Raw genomic sequence first — 19,377 nt, 5'->3', positions numbered from 1 at the left:
GGTGTCACAGGTATCACTGGGCCATCCTGTTTTGCCTGCTTCCCTTGAGATGTGCCGCTATCAGGAGGGGACGATTCAGGACAGGAGACTGCTTGAGTCTCCCTGGTGGAAAGCTCCGGGACTGACTCCAGCGCTTCTTGCTCCTTGAGGGTGTCTGTAGGGCCCTGGGTGACCCCATTGGATGGAGGGGCAGCTAGAGTGAGCTCCTGAAGCCTCTGAGGCTCTGCCAGTCTTCGAGGGTCCCCATTATCTACACCATGGTGTTGGGGCCCTCAGTAATGGTCCTCTGTGACTGGGCCAAGTTCTTGAGTGCTTTGGCAATGTCCTTCCTGTGTCTGTGTCAATGTCCCTCAGCAAATGCGACATGATGTTGAGACCTTAAGCCATGCTTTTCAGAGACTGAAGGGTCAGAGGGCAAGGGGGGCCATGCCCATAAAATGAGGGTGGAGAGGGGGTATGAAGGGTGGAGAAGTGCAGGGCAGGTAAGTAGGGGCCTCCGCGAGGTTGGGTGGGTGATGGGTGAGGGTCTTAGAAGGAAGGGAATGATGTAAGAGGGCTTGTGGGTGCCTGAAAAGGGGGGTTCCCCAGGGACCCACAGTGGGGTGTCCTCACTTGGGGGTTTGGGGTAGCGTCCATGTGTGTGGGGGTCTACCACCATTGGCTCAAAAGTCGTGCTCCAGGCTTTTTACTGCGGTCGCCGCCCCAGCAGTGTTGGCCTCGATGCTACGCATTGTCGGCATCATTTCCTGTGCCTGAAATCAGCTTTGCAGTCACAGGAATGCTGCAGATATTCGCTACTGACTCTCACAGCTCTGGCTTATCATCTGTAGAAGCTCATGGAGAACTTATCCAGAGGCTCAGCATCCGGCTGGAGCCAACTGTGTTCTGGGATCCAGTAGATCACCGACTGCTGTCTCTCATGGATATTCCTGCCTCCACCTCTTGTGCACCAGCAGCTCTGTGTTGCTCACCACATCGTGACCCAGGAGCCTGTCTGCTAATTTCATAGAATTTACAGTGCAGAAGGAGGTCATTCGGCCCATCGAGTCTGCACTGGCTCTTGGGACGAGCACCCTAACCAAGTCAACACCTCCACCCTATCCCCATAACCCAGTAACCCCACCCAACACTAAGGGGAATTTTGGACACCAAGGGGCAAATTTATCATGGCCACTCCATCTAACCCGCACATCTTTGGACTGTGGGTGGAAACCGGAGCACCCGGAGGAAACCCAAGCGCACACGGGGAGAACGTGCAGACTCCGCACAGACAGTGACCCAAGCCGGGAATCGAACCTGCGACCCTAGAGTTGTGAAGCCATTGTGCTAACCACTATGCTACCGTGCTGCCCTTGCCGCCCACCAAGGCGTGTTTGTCTCAATGGTGGAAGGTGCGGGTGATAGCTGTGACGTATTGTCGGTGTTTTCCTCAGAGGAGTCATCTCTTGGGTGGCGGGGGTGCAGCAACTCTGGATAGCCCAGCCTCATCAGATGGTAATCCTGCAAAACAATGGACTTGGGACCCAATTCTCCCAAAAAATGTCAAAGTTAATTTGTGGCAGGTATTTCAAGAAGTTTTCAGTTTTCCACCACTATTCAATAAGACTTAGTCATTTTTTGGACCCTGGGGAGTTTCTCACCAGTTTAGCCCATACTCAAGGTCAGGATTCTCTGACTGCGTTTAATGCAAGAACACTACAGGCGAGCCGCACAGAATTGAAAAATCCATTGACCTTGGGTGGGATTCTGCAGTCACCGGGCGAACATGGCCTGAGAATCTCACTCAGAATAAGTTTGGCATTGGGGTGCTGAACTCAGAGATCGGGCTGCCATTTTGAAAGGGTGCCCCGATCTCTAAGTGAGCTTGTGGGTCCCCCACACCACCCACCCATAGGCAATGTCACCCCCACACACATGGGCCCTACCCCAAACCCCCAAGTGAGGACACCCCGCTGTGGGTCCCTGGGGATCCCCCCTCTTCGCCCCCACAAGCCCCTTTACATTACCCCCTTCCTTCTCAGACACTCACCCATCACCCACCCAACCTCGCAAAGGCCCCTACTTACCTGCCTTGCACTTCTCCATTCTTCACACCCCCCTCTCCACCCTCATTTTATGGGCATGGCCCCCTTGCCCACTGACCCTTGATAGTGCCACCCTGGCACTCAGACACCCTTGCACTGCCACCCTGGCACCTAGGCAGTGCTCCTGCTGGCTTAGCAGTACCATCCGGGCACCTTGGCAGTACCAAGGGTGGCAGTGTCAAGGTGCCAGCTGGGCAGTGTCAAGATGCTCACGTTCCAGGGGGATGGACAGGGAGCCACCCTGCACTTACCCTGACCACCCAGTGGTCTCCGATGACCAGGGAGGCCCCTGGTGCCATTCCGCCTTCTCCACATTTGTGTGGACCAGCACTGCTCAGCACCTGGCTACAACCTCCTGGTGAGGCAGAAGAATCGACGGAGGCTGCTGGATCCCATGCAGGTAGGTCTTAAGTAGGTTTATGACCTACTTCCGTGAGTGTCATTTGGTCCCGCCCATTTGGGACGGGTTTCAGACTCCAACTTGTCGCGGGACTTCGCTGGATGGCATGAAGGCTGGAAGGAGGCTCACTCGAGGCCTGTCCCATTATTCTCCAGCCGCATTGCGCTCAAGCGAGAGCCCAACGCAGCCGGAGAGTCATGTCCATGGGCTCAGTGAAAGGGTAGGATAATTGTCTGTGACATCAACAGCTCATTTGAGGCTGGTCATCTGGATGAAGGGGCAGTGGATCCTCACTTCTCTGGTGCAGGCCAACCTCGTTCTCGGTCCCTGCTCTCTCCTCGGGAAATCCTGTGATTTCCAGGGCCCTTTCCTCATTGAGGGTGATGACTCGGAACTCTGGGATTCCACCCCCCATTTTCTCCCTTTCCTTCCTATTATGGGCTATCTTCTCCTGTAGGGGCACAGAGAGGACATTATGAGCCGCACGCTTGATGGGTCTGTAGCAGGTGCCATGTGTGGGCACTGCGCCTCAACGTTAAGGAGTGGTGATGGTGAATGCCAGGGGTTCTGAGGAACAAATTTGGAGGTGACATGTTGGGAAGGTGCGAGGTGTTAGCCAGTGGATTACGTGGGATGGGGTTTGCAGGGGGAGGAGTTTGGGAATTGAAGGGTGGCAGTTGGGATTGATACCTGGAGGGGAAAGGTGGTAAATTACCTTTGTAGCTTGCAGGAGGTTGTTCATTTTCATCCAACATTGGACGGCGGCCCTCCTGGTCATGCTGCCTGCATTGGCAGCCACTGCCTCCCAGGCAGCATTTGTCACAATGTTGCTGGTTGTCCTACCACCTCGGGGGTACAGGGTGCCATGCCTCTCCTCCATGGTGTGTAAAGGCCTGGCCAGGTTGGCATTCCCAAAGCAGAGAGCAGGTCTCCGTGCTGCCATCCTCCTGGCTTGACTGGAGGTGAATGGTGAGGGACCGTTTAAATGATATTTCCCCCCCAAGTGATATTTTGGGTGAATTGCGCCCAACAAGTGAATATTTTACTCACTCTAATTGATTCAGAGATAAAATAGGTTCTGAAATCAAAACTCTGTGACATACAGAATTAAAATGATCTTTCATTCTTGTATGGGAAGATATTCTTGACCTTATATTGTATTTTCATATTTTATCTTTGCAATCCAGAATTATTGAAGCAAGAATGAATGCTTCTTATTTGTTTAGTGCACTCGCACTGGTTAAAACTTGACTCATGCTTCATCCCAAACCTTTTGCGATGGTCTTGTGATCGATACAAATGCATTTTTGTTCATCGTTTAGCTGTGGAGTTTCAGCTTAATGATTCAAGCTTCAATAGTGACATGCACTACAACTTTCATTGGCTCACTGTGACATTTGATGTGCAGAGTGAGTCAGGGGAAAAGAAAGTGTGGGATTTCAAAGCTAAATCCAATAAATTACTGACATTGCAAGTCACATTGTCATCCCAAGATATTTTGAGCATTTGTAATCTCTTGCAATATTGTTGGTTACATTAAATTAATTTCTTGCCTTGTAATTAAGTTGGAGGCATCAGGTATTATGGGCCGAGAATTTAAATTTTATGTGGTTGCAAAGAAGTGGATTTTAATTACACAGCACTACAAAAATACACAGAGGGCAGGATTCTCCGCCACACCCGTTTTCTGGTGTGGCGCGCCCCCACTGGCAGCGGGATCCTCCCTCCTGGCAGCCGGCCAATGGGTTTTCCCATTGTGGGCACCCCAACGTCATCGGGAAATCTGCGGGTGTGAGTACGCTGCCGGAGAAGCGGAGGATCCTGCCAACGGAGAATCCAGCCAAGGATGCTGGTTCCACATTTAAACGACTCATGGAGTGGAAAGTACACTAAAGAAGAGGAGGTAGTCGTTGTATTCAATCTAAACTTCTAGACATATATGTTTGAGTGTGTTTTTGTCCGTGCGTAGTGTGCAACCAAGTGCAGTTACTTCTCCTAATGTTGCCTTAAAGGCACAGAATGAACCAAGTTATGCTACTGGTTCTATACAGTCTATGGAATAATTAGGCAGCACGCTGGTCACATCTAGGGCGGCATTCTCCCCTACCCGGCGTGACGGAGGGTGCCGGAGTAGGGGAGTGGCGCAAACCACTCAGGGGTCTCGCCTCCCCAAAGGTGGGGAATTCTCCCCACCTTTGGGTGCCAGCCCCACGCCGGAGCGGTTAGCACCAGAAAACTGGCGCAAAAAACCGGCGCCCCCAGTGCGGGGCTGGACCGCTGACGTGACTGCCGGCGCATGTGCGATGCGGGGTTCTCTTCCGCTTCCGCCATGGCGGAGGCCGTGGCGGCGCGGAAGGAGAAAGTGTGCAGCCAGGGCACTGGCCCGCAGTCTGAGCGGGGGGCCCCGATCGCGGGCCAGGCCACCGTGGGGGCACCCGCCGGGGTTTGATCGCCCCCCGCCCCCCCAGGACCCCGGGGGCCTGCTCGCGCCGCTGAGCCCGCCGTTCCAGAGGTGGTTTAAACCTCGGCGGCGGGAGAGGCCTCCCAGCGGCGGGACTTCGGCCCATCCGGGCCGGAGAATCGCCGCAGGGGCCTCTCCAATCGGAGTGCCGAGATTCCTGCCCCCGCCACTTCCCGGGTGGCGGAGAATCTCTGCCACGGCGGGGGCGGGATTTTAGGCACCCCCAGGCGATTCTCCGACCCTGCGTGGGGTTGGAGAATTTCGCCCCACGTCTGTCAATTCATGTCATAATTTCAAAAAGAACTTGTAACAGGTTGGAAATGGTGGTGTGTTACTGTATGAGTGTTGATTTTGTGTAGAAAATAGGATGGATTTCTTGACTTTCTCTCCAGATTTCCTGCAGCCTGCATTAGTCACCTGACAAACACATGCCCATATCTCAACCTGGTTGATATTACAGAGATCGCTCATGGCTGGCTGCAATGATTCTCTGCTATAAATGTTTATTACTGTCGCCACCTACATTACAACACAGCAAGCAATACAGGCAAATGAACATGGTGATAGAATTTCATACAGTAAGTGACAGAGCCATCCTTTTATCTTCATTAAAACACATTCATGTTACACACATTAAGGTTCTCTTATGTTTTTTTCATAATTTTAGAATACCCAATTCATTTTTTCCAATTAAGGGGCAATTTAGCATGTCCAATCAACCTACCTTGCACATCTTTCTGTTGTGGGGGCGAAACCCGCGCAAACACGGGGAGAATGTGCAAACTCCACACGGACATTGACACAGAACCGGGTTTGAACCTGGGACCTCGGTGCAGTGAGACTGCAGTGCTAACCGCTGTGCCACCATGCTGCCCATTAAGGTTCTCTTATGGTGTCTGCTACCTCCATGTTCAATGGGTTTGCAGTAATGTCTGGGTCGTTCTACCTAAAAGATACATGAGACACTTTTTCAAAGGGGTTTATTTGCAGGTAAATTTTGCTTTTGAAAAACCTTGACTGTGCAGAGGAGGTAGGGACATCAATATAATCTGCCAGAGGTCTACCTCTGTCAGAAGCAGTAAGAGAAGGCAGGATTGCAAAATGCACAAAATGGAATTGGTCAATGATCCTCTCATTCTTCAAGCACAGAATCTCCTCACTCCTGCCTGTTTCAACTGATCCCGCACATGTTTGCTACTTCTATTTCTGGGTCCAATTTATCTGGAGTGCAGCAGGCAGGCCTCAAGCTATTAGATAGCAGTGAAATTTGTTATTTCAGTCTTGCTATTGCTCTGTTCCCACGAGAAGACAGGGGCCCGGATTCGCCATTTGGGAGACTAAGGGCTGGATTATCTGATCTCCGATGCCGAAATCGCATTCTGCGAACGGCCGGAGAATTCATTTTTACGCCGGAATCAGGGGCGGTGCCATTTTTCTGTTGCTCTGCCCCCTCAAAAATGGCATACTCGAAGAGTACGTCGCATGCTGTCTGGACTGACTCAGGATGTCACCTGAGGCCTTCCCCCGATGATCCACCCCCGATGGACCGCGTCCCTGACGGTGTGGGGCATGTGTCCTCTCACTTTTCGGGGACCTTGTGTGGCGCCTGCGGGCTGTGTCCTTCACCGCCACAGTCGGTGGAAGGGGGGGAACCATTCAGCTGGTAGGGGGGCTTCGGCGGGGTCTGAGGGGACTGGTGGGAGGTGGCGAGAGTGATTACAGGGGTGCAGATTTTGTCAGGCCTGGTCCGCGTGCGACGCGTTGTATGGTACGGCCGCCGTCGTATGCATGCACGGCAACAGACCCGGCCATTCTGCGTCCGCATCGGCAGGTAAAGCAGGGCTTTACGAGGCATGGCTGCTAGCCCCCCACCAGGCAGAGAATCTGTGCAGGGGTAGTGCCGACTTTTTGGTCATAAGACCAGACGGATCCTGCGGACATAGCCGCAGATTTGGAAAATCCAGCCCTAAGTTCTTCCACCAGAGGAAGTGGCATCCAGGGGTGATTCACTATATCTTGCCATGCAAATTTATGCATGGCGAGGATTGTAAGGGATTACCTCACAAATCTCGGTATCGGGCATCCATTTTGAGCAGGTGGCCTGATTGTGAGGTCCAGCAGCTGGCCATCCTCACCCTTACCTTTGCAATGCAATTCCACCTGCCCCACCATGGGATTTGCTGAGTCACCCCCACCCCCCACAGTACGAGAGTGACCCTACCTCCCCCACACCAACTCTCCACCACCAGAGACCACTTAACAGATCCCCCAACAGAGACCCCCCAAAAACAGAGCCTACCCACCAGAGAAAGCATTGTACTGCTTTTGATCTGGTCAAGAGCTGTCAATCATAGCTAAATGTTTGTAACAGCAGGGTACTTGACATCAATTCAAGTGTGAAGGGAAATTGAATTTAAAAATCTAGACAGCTGGCTGTGTAGAAGCTGTCAGTTACAAACTAGTAGTAGCAATTACTCATTGATATGAGTGAAAGTCTTGCAGATCAAAGATCTGAGGGGGTTTAAATCCTGGAGACGTGGTTCCACTTTCTAGGAATTCACAGCTGCAGCTTCCTTTGCCTGAAGCAGGGCACAGATGAGTTTTAAAGCAGTGATTTTTTTTCCACTATCTCTGCCTGGACTTCTCTGCTTCCAGGTAGTGGTCTCTTTTATGGAGGGGGGGGGGGTGAACTCTATTATGGGGGTGGGGTCTCTGTTATGGGGGGGTCCTTATTGGGGGGTGCTGTTATGGGGGAATCTCTGCTGGGGTCTCTGATATGGGGGTGGTCTCTAGTGGGAGTCACCTTTATGGAGGTGTCTCTGGTGGGGGGCTCTGAGGGGATTCTGGTGGGTGTCTGATGAGGAGGTCTGGTGGATGGGCCAGGTGGGGTGGGATCGGCAGGATTTGCAATGTGAGGCTGAGAGAGTCCCTCCAATAGGCACCACGAGGTCCACTGCTCCAGGGCCATGCTGACAAATACCTGCGCCAATCCACGCCCACGTGAATCCCAGCCGAGACAAATGTAAGAATCACAGAACCGCGGAGAATAAGGTGCCCAGCCCATTAATAGAATGCAGATGGGTCAATTGACCTATTTGCGTCTTCCTGTTGATGAGGGGCCCGAACTTTGATGCAGCCGCCAGCGGGGGACGGGACTATCAGAAAGTGCACCAATCCGTTATTTTGGCAATGCTGGATTCTCCGCCCAAATGCAGAACTCTCTGCCGGTGGCGGGCAGCGCAGAACCCAGTCCAGAGCCAGTAGAGAAACCAAAATTGGACAGCCATCTTCAACACAACTTGTTTCATCTTATGATCTTCAGTGAGGATTCTCAATAATAAAAAAAAGTTGAAATACTTTTGAGGAAAAAATATGTTCAGATCGGCAGTTGCTTGTAAGAGTAACTGGAAACATTCTCATGGAATGCTTTTATTTTTTCTCCGGCTGTCCGAAAGCAGAGATGTTTTAATTTTTGAAGCAGGTTGTGTGTTTACCCAATCTCCCTACTTGTGACACCTATTTTAAAGTATGTGCCTCTCTTAAATCAGTTTAGTGATACATTCAAACCCAGCAGATAGTCACAACTCCATACACACACAGATGCTCACAAAAAAAAGATAGGAAACGAGAGTTTTTACAACTGTGGATACATTAAAAAAAAACGACAGATATGGATATCAGTTCAAATGATTGCCAGAATCCTGAAAGTCACTGTGAAGAGTGTCTTCATGTCGGAATTACAGCTGAAGCGGGTTCAGTTAACTAGCAGCAGAAGTTGCAGCATTCCTTTAAAGTTGATGATGATGCAGCAAGGTGCGGTTGGTTAGACAGGGACTCAGCAGATAGAAGGAGTCTTCTAATGGGTGGCACAGTGGCATAGTGATTAACACTGCTGCCTATCAGTGGCAGGGACCGGGGTTCAATTCCGGCCTTGGGCGACTGTCTGTGTGGAGTTTGTACTTACTCCCTTTGTATGCGTGGGTTTCCTCCGAGTGCGCTGGTTTCCTCCCACAGTCCAAAGATGTGCAGGTTAGGTGGAATGGCCATGATAAATTGTCCCTTAGTGTCTAAAGATGTGCAGGTTAAGTGAGGTTATGGGGCTATGGGGATAGCGCGGGGGAATGGGCCTAGGTAGGGTGTTCTTTCAGAGGGTCGGTGCAGACACGATTGGCCGAATGGTCTCCTTCTGCATTGTAGGAACTCTAATTCTATGGTTCCATATAAACCAGGCTTTGAGGCTTAGACATGATGATGGTCAGCCAGGACTCCTGTTATGGTGTTTGCAGGCTTGAGGATAAACAGCAGATTGCATTAATAGTCTAGAAATGTAATAATAACTGTCCTAAAATCCAGAAGCTTAGATCATGTGCGACTGCCCATTAGGAATCAGTGACCGGTTGAAAAGAATTTTCTATACCACCGGTCAAAATCCATTGTTCACTTTGGGAGATGGAGGGTGGCTGCTATGATTCTGCAGGTATGAGTTTTGATGGTTCTTCAGATTGGAGAGAATCACCTGCTGATCCCTGGTTTTATTGATTGTAATCTGTCCTCACAATGACAAAGGGGAGATTCCAAAAGGATGAGGGTTGAGCATTTGTCTACAACTGTTGCTGAAAATTTCCAGAAACTGTAGCTAGCTTGTAAATCAGCTGACATGTAGCAGCCATCTTTAGGTTCAGCAAAGTCTATTTTTATAAAGACAAAAGTAAGATTTGATTTAGGTTCATGCCTTAAAACATGACATCATGATTTGCATACCTAATTAAAAAATGAAGTTTGGCGATAATAAGGCCTATTTTAGCTGTCTGCTCAATGGAAACCAGGCCATTTGTGGGGCAGCATGGTGGTTAGCCTCACAGCACCAGGGACCTGGTTTAGATACTGGCCTTGGGTGACTGAGTGAAGTCTGCACATACTCCCGTGTCTGTGTGGGTTTCTTCCAAGTGCTCTGGTTTCCTCCCACAGTCCAAGGATGTGCAGGTTAGGTGGATTGGCCAGTCTAAAATGTCCCTTGGTGTATAAAGGTCAGGTGGGGTTACGGGGATGGGCAGGGGAATGGGTCTGGTGAGGGTATTCTTTAAAAGGATCGGTGCAAGCCCAATGGGCTAAATGGCCTCCTTCTACACTGTAGGTATTCTACAATTCAACATAGTTAGAATGATCAATGCGACTTTCTTGCACCGATCCTCTGACCACGAGTCTTTCTTTTACCCGCTCTTTTGAGCAGGTCAGAGAAAGACACCTGGCAGATAGCAACAAGCCCTTCTTTTAATTACACTATCAGGGCCTGATTGCAATTTTAACCTGAGGCCTGTGTGTTAATGGCCTCACCACCAACCCAACTTGACAAAAACCTGAGGAGCCAGGGCCAGGAAAGTAAGCACACTTCTAAAACTTTTTTACATTCCATTAATGGAGCCAAAGGAGCAGAAATTATGTCCTCTCTGGGTTCCTGCAACTTCTAACTCCTGACCCTTCCTTGGTGTTTCTAGCTTCTGTGGCGATATGCATCACTGTTGATGCACAAGGGGTTAATGTAAGTACACGTAGACAAGCTAGACACGAGAGGGAGCACCAGAGACATTACACGCAGGCATTCATCCAATAGTTCAGTAATATAGAACACGACCAATGGGCATTCATGATACACACAGAGGTGACACTACCACAGCGGGGCATTACACCAACCCATATATAAAGGACACAGCACACATGATCTTCCTCTTTCCAGTGGAGACACTCAGTGATTGGGTTGATTGTACATCACACCCACCACGTGGATTGTAGCAGACTAGTTCTTCAGTCTGAGTAGCTATAGAAGGATTAACAGTAGAGTTGAATTCAAGTAGGAGAATTGTTAATAGTTCAATAAACGTGTTGAAGCTATCTCCACGTTTGAACCTTCCTTTGTCAGAGTGCACATCAAGGAAGCAGCTTATGCTAAGTCAAGAGCATAACAAAACATGGTACCCACAAGTGACTGTTTCAATCCACATAGCTACAACTCAGCAAACAGTGACAACCAGCAACAACACCCAGGCAAGATGATCGAGATTCCGGTTCCACAGCGGCTCAGGTGCCACAGCAATCTCAGTGCAAACTGACGGGCATTCCGGCAAAGGTTTCAGATCTTCCTGGTAGCAGCTGACCTACAAGACGTGGCCGATGTTGAAAAGACAGAGTTTCTGCTCACCATCGCCGGTACCAGAGCAGAAGAAATCTTCAAAACATTCAAGTTCTCCAAAGGGCAAAACAGGAGTGACTTCCAGGCAGTCCTGGACCAATTTGAACAATACTGCGAGGAAAACACAAACAAACCAACAGAAAACGGTAAGAGAGGCGCCAATACTCACCGCGAGGCTGAGGTCCCGGAGCAGAGAACGACAATTTTGATCTGCGGCCATCTTGGTAAAGGTGCTGCACATGCGTAGTTGAGAAAAAGGCCCCAAGTAAAGGAACAGCGATCTGAGCATGCCCAATCACTTCCTACGACCTACGTCACATGCTTCGTGACGTCAGAGGCCACGGACCATGCCCACTTAAAGGGGAAATGTCCCAAAACGCGAAAAAAATTTAAAGCTGTAAAACCTGATTCTTTCACCTGGAACGACAGCACAATGCCTGAACTTCGAACAGTAGCTGAAAGTAACCTCCACAGACCCCTGCAACAAGCAGTTAGCACCACCCAAAGAGATGATACAGTCCTTGAAGACTATGACTCAGACGTTAAATTATTCTTTGGACATCACGAGCACAATGCCAGCTCCGACCCAAAAAGTGATGATGCGGTCCGAGAAGACTATGACTCAGACAAAGGTTTCATAATTGGAGATGGCGATCCCAGTACCAAAGCCGAACCGCAACGAGATATGTTCTACAGTGAAGAATCCGACACAGACGTGGATGTGTTCTTTGGATTTGAGGATTTTCAGCCCAGCATATATGACAGCCCGGCTCATGAGTGCAGGATTATGTTGCGGCCTGACGCCAAGAGACGGAGAGCGGTACAAGCCCACAGAGAGTGGCCTGCTGCCACACAGAGAGTGGTCCACGCACCACGAAGGGTCCCTGACTCCACACAGAGAGTGGTCCACGCACCACAAAGGGACCCAGTCTCCACACAGAAAGCAATGAAAGACACCACAGCGAGACAACTGCACATCTCCATACAGAACGTGACTCCAGTGTCACATGCCTCCACAGCAAGCTCGTGGACAGACTCCGCGATAGAAGGAACGCACGACTCCAGAGCGCAGTCCTTGCATGAACAAAAAGTGACTCTAGTGACACAAGCCTCCACAGCAAGCTCGTGGACAGCCTCCATGATAGAAGCAATGCAAGACTTCAAAGCACAGTCCTTGCATGAACAAGACCATGAGGGTCTAGCAACCTCCTCTGAGCAACCAGCAGCAGACAATGCAAGTCTGCCATGCTCAAGTGAACAACAGAAAGACTATGACAGTCTGCCATGCTCAAGTGCACAGCAAGAAACTATGACAGTCCACCACACGCCAGTGAACAACAAAGTGACTATGACAGTCCACCCAGATTGTTTGAGCCACCAGAAGAAGACTCTGACAGTCGACCCAGCTCAAGTGAACGACAAGAAGACACTGAGGCTCTACCCCCTGTATGTGCGACAAGTGATGACGGCATCCCACTTCCCATACCAGATGTGCAACGTGACAGACCTCAGCTAGTGTGTCCAGAGGCACTCGAAAATCACAGTGAAACCACTGGTGACTCTGGTGACACCACGTTACTTCAAACCTCATTCGTTCGAGCCTCTCCACAAGCAAGTGCATTCCTGAATGTTTTGACTCCAGATGTGGAGCATCAAGAAACCTCAGCTGACTCAAGTGAACCTGAAATGACTCCGGACGGGGAGCATCAATAAATCTCAGCTAACTCCAGTGAACCTGCAATCACTCCAGACAGGGAGCATCGACAAACCAAAACTGCCTCAGGTGAAACAGACCAGACTCTAGACAGGGAGAATCAACAAGCCAAAGCCGATTCAAGTAAGCCGGACATGATTCCAGACGGGGAGCGCTGCGAACTCAGTGACGGCACGCTCAAGAAAACAGCAGATGCCACAAAGCACGCTGACACGAGTAAATGTGTGAAGGACTCGTGTTATCCATAGAGTGTGGTCCTTGAGTGCAGCAAACACAACAACAGAACCATCCAACACAACAACACAACCTATGAAAACCACATCAACGACAATAACAAGAAGCGTACCAAAGGCAACAACGTTGACAACAAGCACGACAAAAATGACACCAATGGAACAACGACTGGTACGACACGGTACAACTCTGCCCATGAGGGACACTGTTACTGCTCAGCTCAGTACAATGACATACCATGGCAGGACGATGCATCTTCCCAATTCACGTTTGCTGCACTACCAACAGGCAACCTGGCTTTCAGGACAGATGCTATCAAACATCACTACCACAAGCATCGGAAGAAAAAAAGACTCAAAATCAGACAACAAAGTGATTTGACCACTTCTTGGATCCTCACACACAGGGAAAAAGATGGCGTTTACAATGCAATGACACGATCAACGTCACTACCTCACCAACCCAACAAGAAAGACATTCGACCATAATAGTTAATGAATTTTAGATTCATACATGTGATTTGGACTTATTGTTTACTGATCACTGTTATCATAACTTGTCCATAGCATCACCTAGCTACCTGCTTTTGTTCACTTTTCTTTAACACTGTACAAAAAATCTGTAACATGAAAAAAGGGGGATGTGGTGATATGCATCACTGTAGATACACAAGGAGTTAATGTAAGTACACGTAGACTAGCTAGACACTAGAGGGAGCACCAGAGACTTGACACACAGACATTCATCCAATAGGTCAGTAAGATAGAACACGATTAATGGGCATTCACGATACACACAGAAGTGACACTACCACAGGAGGGCATTACACCAACCCATATATAAAGGACACAGCACATATGATCTTCCTCTTTCCAGTGGAGACACTCAGTGAGTGCAGACACAGGGTTGATTGGACATCACACCCACCACGTGGATTGTAGCAGACTGGTTTGTCAGTCTGAGTTGCTATAAAAAGATTAACAGTAGAGTAGAATCCAAGTAGGAGAATTGTTAGTAGTTCAATAAACGTGTTGACGCTATCTCCACGTCCGAACCTTCCTTTGTCAGAGTGAAAATCAATGAAGCAGCTTATGCTAAGTCAAGAGCAGAACAAAACAGCTTCAGCTTCCTGCCATCTGAAATCCCTTCCCATTGGATTTGTGTTGGAGACTGACTGGGCCTGTGCAGATGAGGCTCTTGGAGTTGAAATCTAATGGGCCTCAAACAGTGAAGGGCAGAATTGTTTGTTGTCTGCCTTGGGCCCTACTCATCTGTAATTAAAATTGCCCCAAATAATTAATTAGTTGCACATTGTTGTTTTCTTTTGGAAAACTTCAAATTTTTTTGATATAAAGTAACCTTAAATTGAATTGTTTTTTTAAATCCAAGGTGATGCATAGTTGCGAGGTAAAGGGCAGATTGTTTCCACATCTTATTTTTGACTATCCCTTCAAATGTAAGATTTTAAGATGAACATAATGTTTAGTATTAGTCAACGCTGTGCAATACATTGTAAACATGCGTGCTGAGTTTATGGCGCTGTAAATCCTACAAACTGGAGACCATTCCACTGGAGGTTAATAAGGTTTTATAGCCAGCATTTTAATGACCCGCATTCCATTTTATGGGCAGTACAGCAGTCAATTTTAATTAGGAAACAAACTAGCTCATCATACCTTAAAGATGCACTCACATGAAATATCAAGTCTCATTAGCCACAGAGCCAATCGTGAAGCAGAATGTGGATGAATGCGGTATTTTTGAGAAATTGTAATAGTTATAAAATGTGGCATTATCATCAATTCCAAAGTACAATTTTACATTTACCGTGTTTGTTGAACATTGGAGTGCAATGCAATGTCAGCAAGGATGAGGTATCAATAAAGCAGAGAAACACATTTTTGTACATTAACAAACTGGGCAAAGGAAATTGGATTAATTTCCTATTAAATGTAGCATGAATGCAATGCAAAGTAAAATCACAGATGACCTGAAAGGTCACACAGTCACTTATTATTAGTATTCAGTCGTGCAGTGTTGCAAGTCCAAGAGACTGCAGAACAAGTTTCCACTTTTAGCTTAGATGCAGTGACACTGCGGTTAGGACTGCCACTCCTGTGTAGCTCATGTATGAATGTAACTGACAACTCAGGTGGCTTTTAATGTTTAAAAAAAGCAACATCCTTTCAATGTTGAAAATCTGAAATAAAAACAGAAAATGCTGCAATTTTGCTCAGTGAGCCTGGAATCACTTGCAGACAGAGAAGTAGCATCAGAATTAGAAGAAATAAAAGATTCAGCAGTTTATAAGCAAGAACAGAGTCAGGGGAAAAAAGGGGAAGAGAAATAAATATAGGGCGAGGTCTTCTGACTGTCCATGCCAACAGGAGTCTCCAGTCCCACAGACGGTGCACCCCCCACCATGTGTTTCCCAGCAGTGTGGGGTGGATTCAATCTGAGATTCCATGAAATTCCATGAAACACACCTCAGGGGATGCCAGGGAAACAGGAGGACAGGAGTGAAAAGATGACAAAATTGATGATGGTAGGAAGTAATTAGCCTGTTTGTCATTTAATGTCTCAAGCCCTCCACTCTCCTTTGCCTTCACTTTATCTTCCTTTCCTTCCCCACCCCTCCATTCACCTATCTACCCCTTGAAAAATGAAAAATGCTCAATATACTCAGCAGATCAGACAGCATCTGGTGCAGAGTGCAAAATTGGCAACGTTTCAGAGCAATGACCTTTTTAATGGCAAAATGTTAACCCTATTTTTCTCTTTTCAGATACTCTCTGACATGTTAAGTGTTCTGAGCATTTCCAGTTTTAATTTCAGCTTTTCCGCATCCTTAGCCTTTTCTCCATTTGTACCTAACTTTTCTCCCTGTTCTGTACTTACTCATACACAGGTAAATCTTAAACTTCCAACTGTGACACCTCATCCGAAATGTTTGCTCTTCCTCTCTTCACAGATGCTGCCTGATCTTTTACATGTTTCCAGTATTTTCTGTTTTCTTCAGCTTTTACTGTTAACGAGGATTAACTTTTTTTTTAAAGTGAAAGATTTTACAAACTGGTTTTAAAGTCTTTTTTATTCAATTCAAATCTGGCGAAGTGGGCAATATGCCTTAGGTACTTCAATGGCACAAATGAAACAGAGGCAACTTCTTACTAGGCTTCTGCAATTAAGGGGAATGCAGTATCCTGATTTCCAGTTTCCATGGGAGTGAATTGAGTTGCAAATGTACAATTTTCTTCGTTCGCATTTTACACTTTCTTCTTTGTCCCTTTTTGTTCTCTAGACATATTATTCATTGGGAGAACTTTTTCTGTGTCTCTGATATTCTGTGATTAATCATGAGGAGGTACTTGAACATAACGCTGGTCGACACAGTCTCTGATTTCTCTCTTTATTCAAAAAGCTTTATAGCAGCTGATTAGTCTCATTGATGACGCTGATGTTAAATGGATACATTGTGAATGCCACGCGTGCATGTGTCTGTGTGTCACATGACGCTGAGATCAGATGCAAGTGCCAGTGGCATAGTCAAACATGCCAAAAACATGAGCAGGCAACACTTGGTTCAATATCTGTGAAGAGATTTATTGGAGGAGGGGAAAAGAAGAAGAGAATTGAGATTTCTAAAGCAGTTGATTATATAAGAAGACAATAAGGAAAATTAAACGTCAAGATAGCTATAAGCAGCTTCTATTAATTCAGGCTTCACAATTTATTTAACCTCTCAGATAACAAGTGAAGAAAACAAAAGAACCTTCTTCAAGGCATTCTAGCTGCACAGGTACACAAGCAAAATGTTTCACATTCCAAATTTAATATTATGAAAAATAAATTGGCTACATCTCACTAATTTACATAGGATGCTTGAACACACTTATCCCTATAAGGGGTAGCACAATTGTGCAGTGGTTAGCACTGCTACTCACAGCACCAGCGCCCTAGGTTCAATTCCAGCTTTGGGTGACTGTCTGTGTGGAGTTTGCACGCTCCCCCTGTATCTGCGTGGTTTTCCACCGGGTGCTCCTGTTTCCTCCCACAGGTTAGGTGGATTGGCCACACTAATTTTCCCCTTTGTGTTGTGGGATGTGCAGTTTAGGTTGTGGAGTTGGCTAGGGAGTTGGCCTAGGTGGAGTGTTCTTTTGGAGGTTTGTGCAGACTCGATGGGCCGAATGGTCTCGTTCTGCACTGTAGTGATTCTATAACTTTATAATTCTTCCATACCTGGATATACACTCAGTTTATTTTAAAAGAAGCAGCAATAAGATTATATATAAAAACTAGGAGTAATTAAAATTATGAAGGGGCTTGAGGGAATAGAAGCAGAGAGGTTTCCACTTGTGGCCTACTCCTTAACAATGGACCATTAAAATAATATACTCACTAATAAATTCAGTGATGAATTGAAGAAAAAAATGTATTCACTGAGAAAGTGGGGAGAATGTGAAACTTGAGGTTAAGGTGAACGGCATTGTTGCACTTAAAGGGAAGTGAAATAAAAACATGAGGGATAAAGGAGTAGAAGATTAGCTTGAGTGGGTAAGATGTATTAAGGTGGGAAGGAGGAGATTTAAGGGATGAAGATCAACGTAGAGCTGTTAGGCTGACGGTCTGTTTTGCATTAAAATTCTTTATAAATATGGGCCGTAACTTCCTCAGAGTAGCAATCAATGTCCTTGACAGGCCAGGGAGAAGGTAAAGTGTCGCAGGTACATGGATAGGATTTGGGAGTTAGGGGGTTGGGAAATGATGCATGCGGGAAATCAGAGGCCGTGGGGATGGACTTTTGGTGTGTGGGGGAATGGAGGGTGGGAGACCATGGGGGTGATTAGGTGCTGGGGCCCTGGGAGGGGGATGGAGGATGTCAGTTCTTGTGGAGGTGCTCAGAAGCCATGACGGCCAGCGGGGAGGGGTGTGTACCACAAATGATGTGGGGATTGGTCAGAACTCAAGGATGGGATCAGGACAAGTCAGGGATAGGGGTGGCGGTGATGTGGGGACAGATTTTAGGGGTTCGGGCTGGGTTGAATCTTGGGAAGAGATGGGGAGTTGAAAGGTGGGATTGGTCTTGGTGTAGGATTTGAGGGTTTGGGGCAGATTGTGTTGGACTAGGGCAGGGGTGGGCAAACTACGGCCCGCCAAAGGTCTTTATGCGGCCCACCAAGTCATTAAAAAAAAAACATTTTTTAATTTAAAAATTGGGTTACTTACTGGTATAGGGTGGATACGTTGACTTGAGTAGGGTGATCATTGCTCGGCACAACATCGAGGGCCGAAGGGCCTGTTCTGTGCTGTACTGTTCTATGTTCTATGTTCTATATGAGGCGCCCAGAATCATAACCGGGTGAAGTAATTATTTTACTTAATATACTATGCGGCCCTTTAAAATTGTGAATTTCCTGCACGGAAAAGTTTGCCCACCCCTGGACTAGGGAGATCAAGATGGGTCGGGTTGGGGAAGGGTGTGTATCTGGCCTGCAACCATGGGGGTCAAAGGTTGTCTCTTGAATGGGAATGATCTTTTCCTGAAATTCTGATCCAGTTCCTAATAGCAGATTCAAACTCCTTCCTAGATAATCTCTATATCTTAAAGTTACCAAGGCAGTTAGCCTCAATCAATGTGCTTTTTACTGGAGCAGTTTTTAAAATGAAAACAGAGAAAAACAGGCAAAACACTTCTTTCTCCTTGTGGTAGCATGACTAGGGGTATTACGGTACCTTGGAAGTGAGCTGCTATTGGAGCAGAGGACTCGCTGCCCATTGGCCCAGGTAAGTCATGTGCCTCTCAGCCGATTGCTGCCGGGCACACATCTTGTGCATTAAAGCCTATCGTTTGGATCTCATCTACGTTTCATGTCCATTGATTGTGAATCACTCCTTCTGCTGTCCAAAGCTGCCAAACTGAAACTGAAACCCCGTCTCACCTCACAGCCATAGCCCAATGTGCTACAAGTCACATGATAAGAGACTAAACCTGTCTTAAAGGGACACTCACATGACAATATGTATTCCTATTCCAATCTGCAAACTTAATTGTACTGTAGAACCAATGCAGAATTGATTTTTGTCAGACAAGTACCGAAAACTCTTCCCAATCTTCACTTGTCAATACTCCCAGGTGCATGTGATACATTAATGGAAAAACAGTGAAGATGAAATAATCCCAGGACCAGATTATTGGTAATGAATTACCCAAACTGAACATCAGATGGAAAGTTAGAGTACAATACCCAACTAATGGCCCATGGAATCCACCAGAAATCATTAGTATATGCCCAGAAC

Source organism: Scyliorhinus canicula, chromosome 4 (genome assembly GCF_902713615.1).
Source record: "Scyliorhinus canicula chromosome 4, sScyCan1.1, whole genome shotgun sequence".
Taxonomy (NCBI): Eukaryota; Metazoa; Chordata; class Chondrichthyes; order Carcharhiniformes; family Scyliorhinidae; genus Scyliorhinus; species Scyliorhinus canicula.
The sequence above is the reverse complement of the archived record's forward strand: the minus strand, read 5'-3'. Positions refer to the sequence as shown.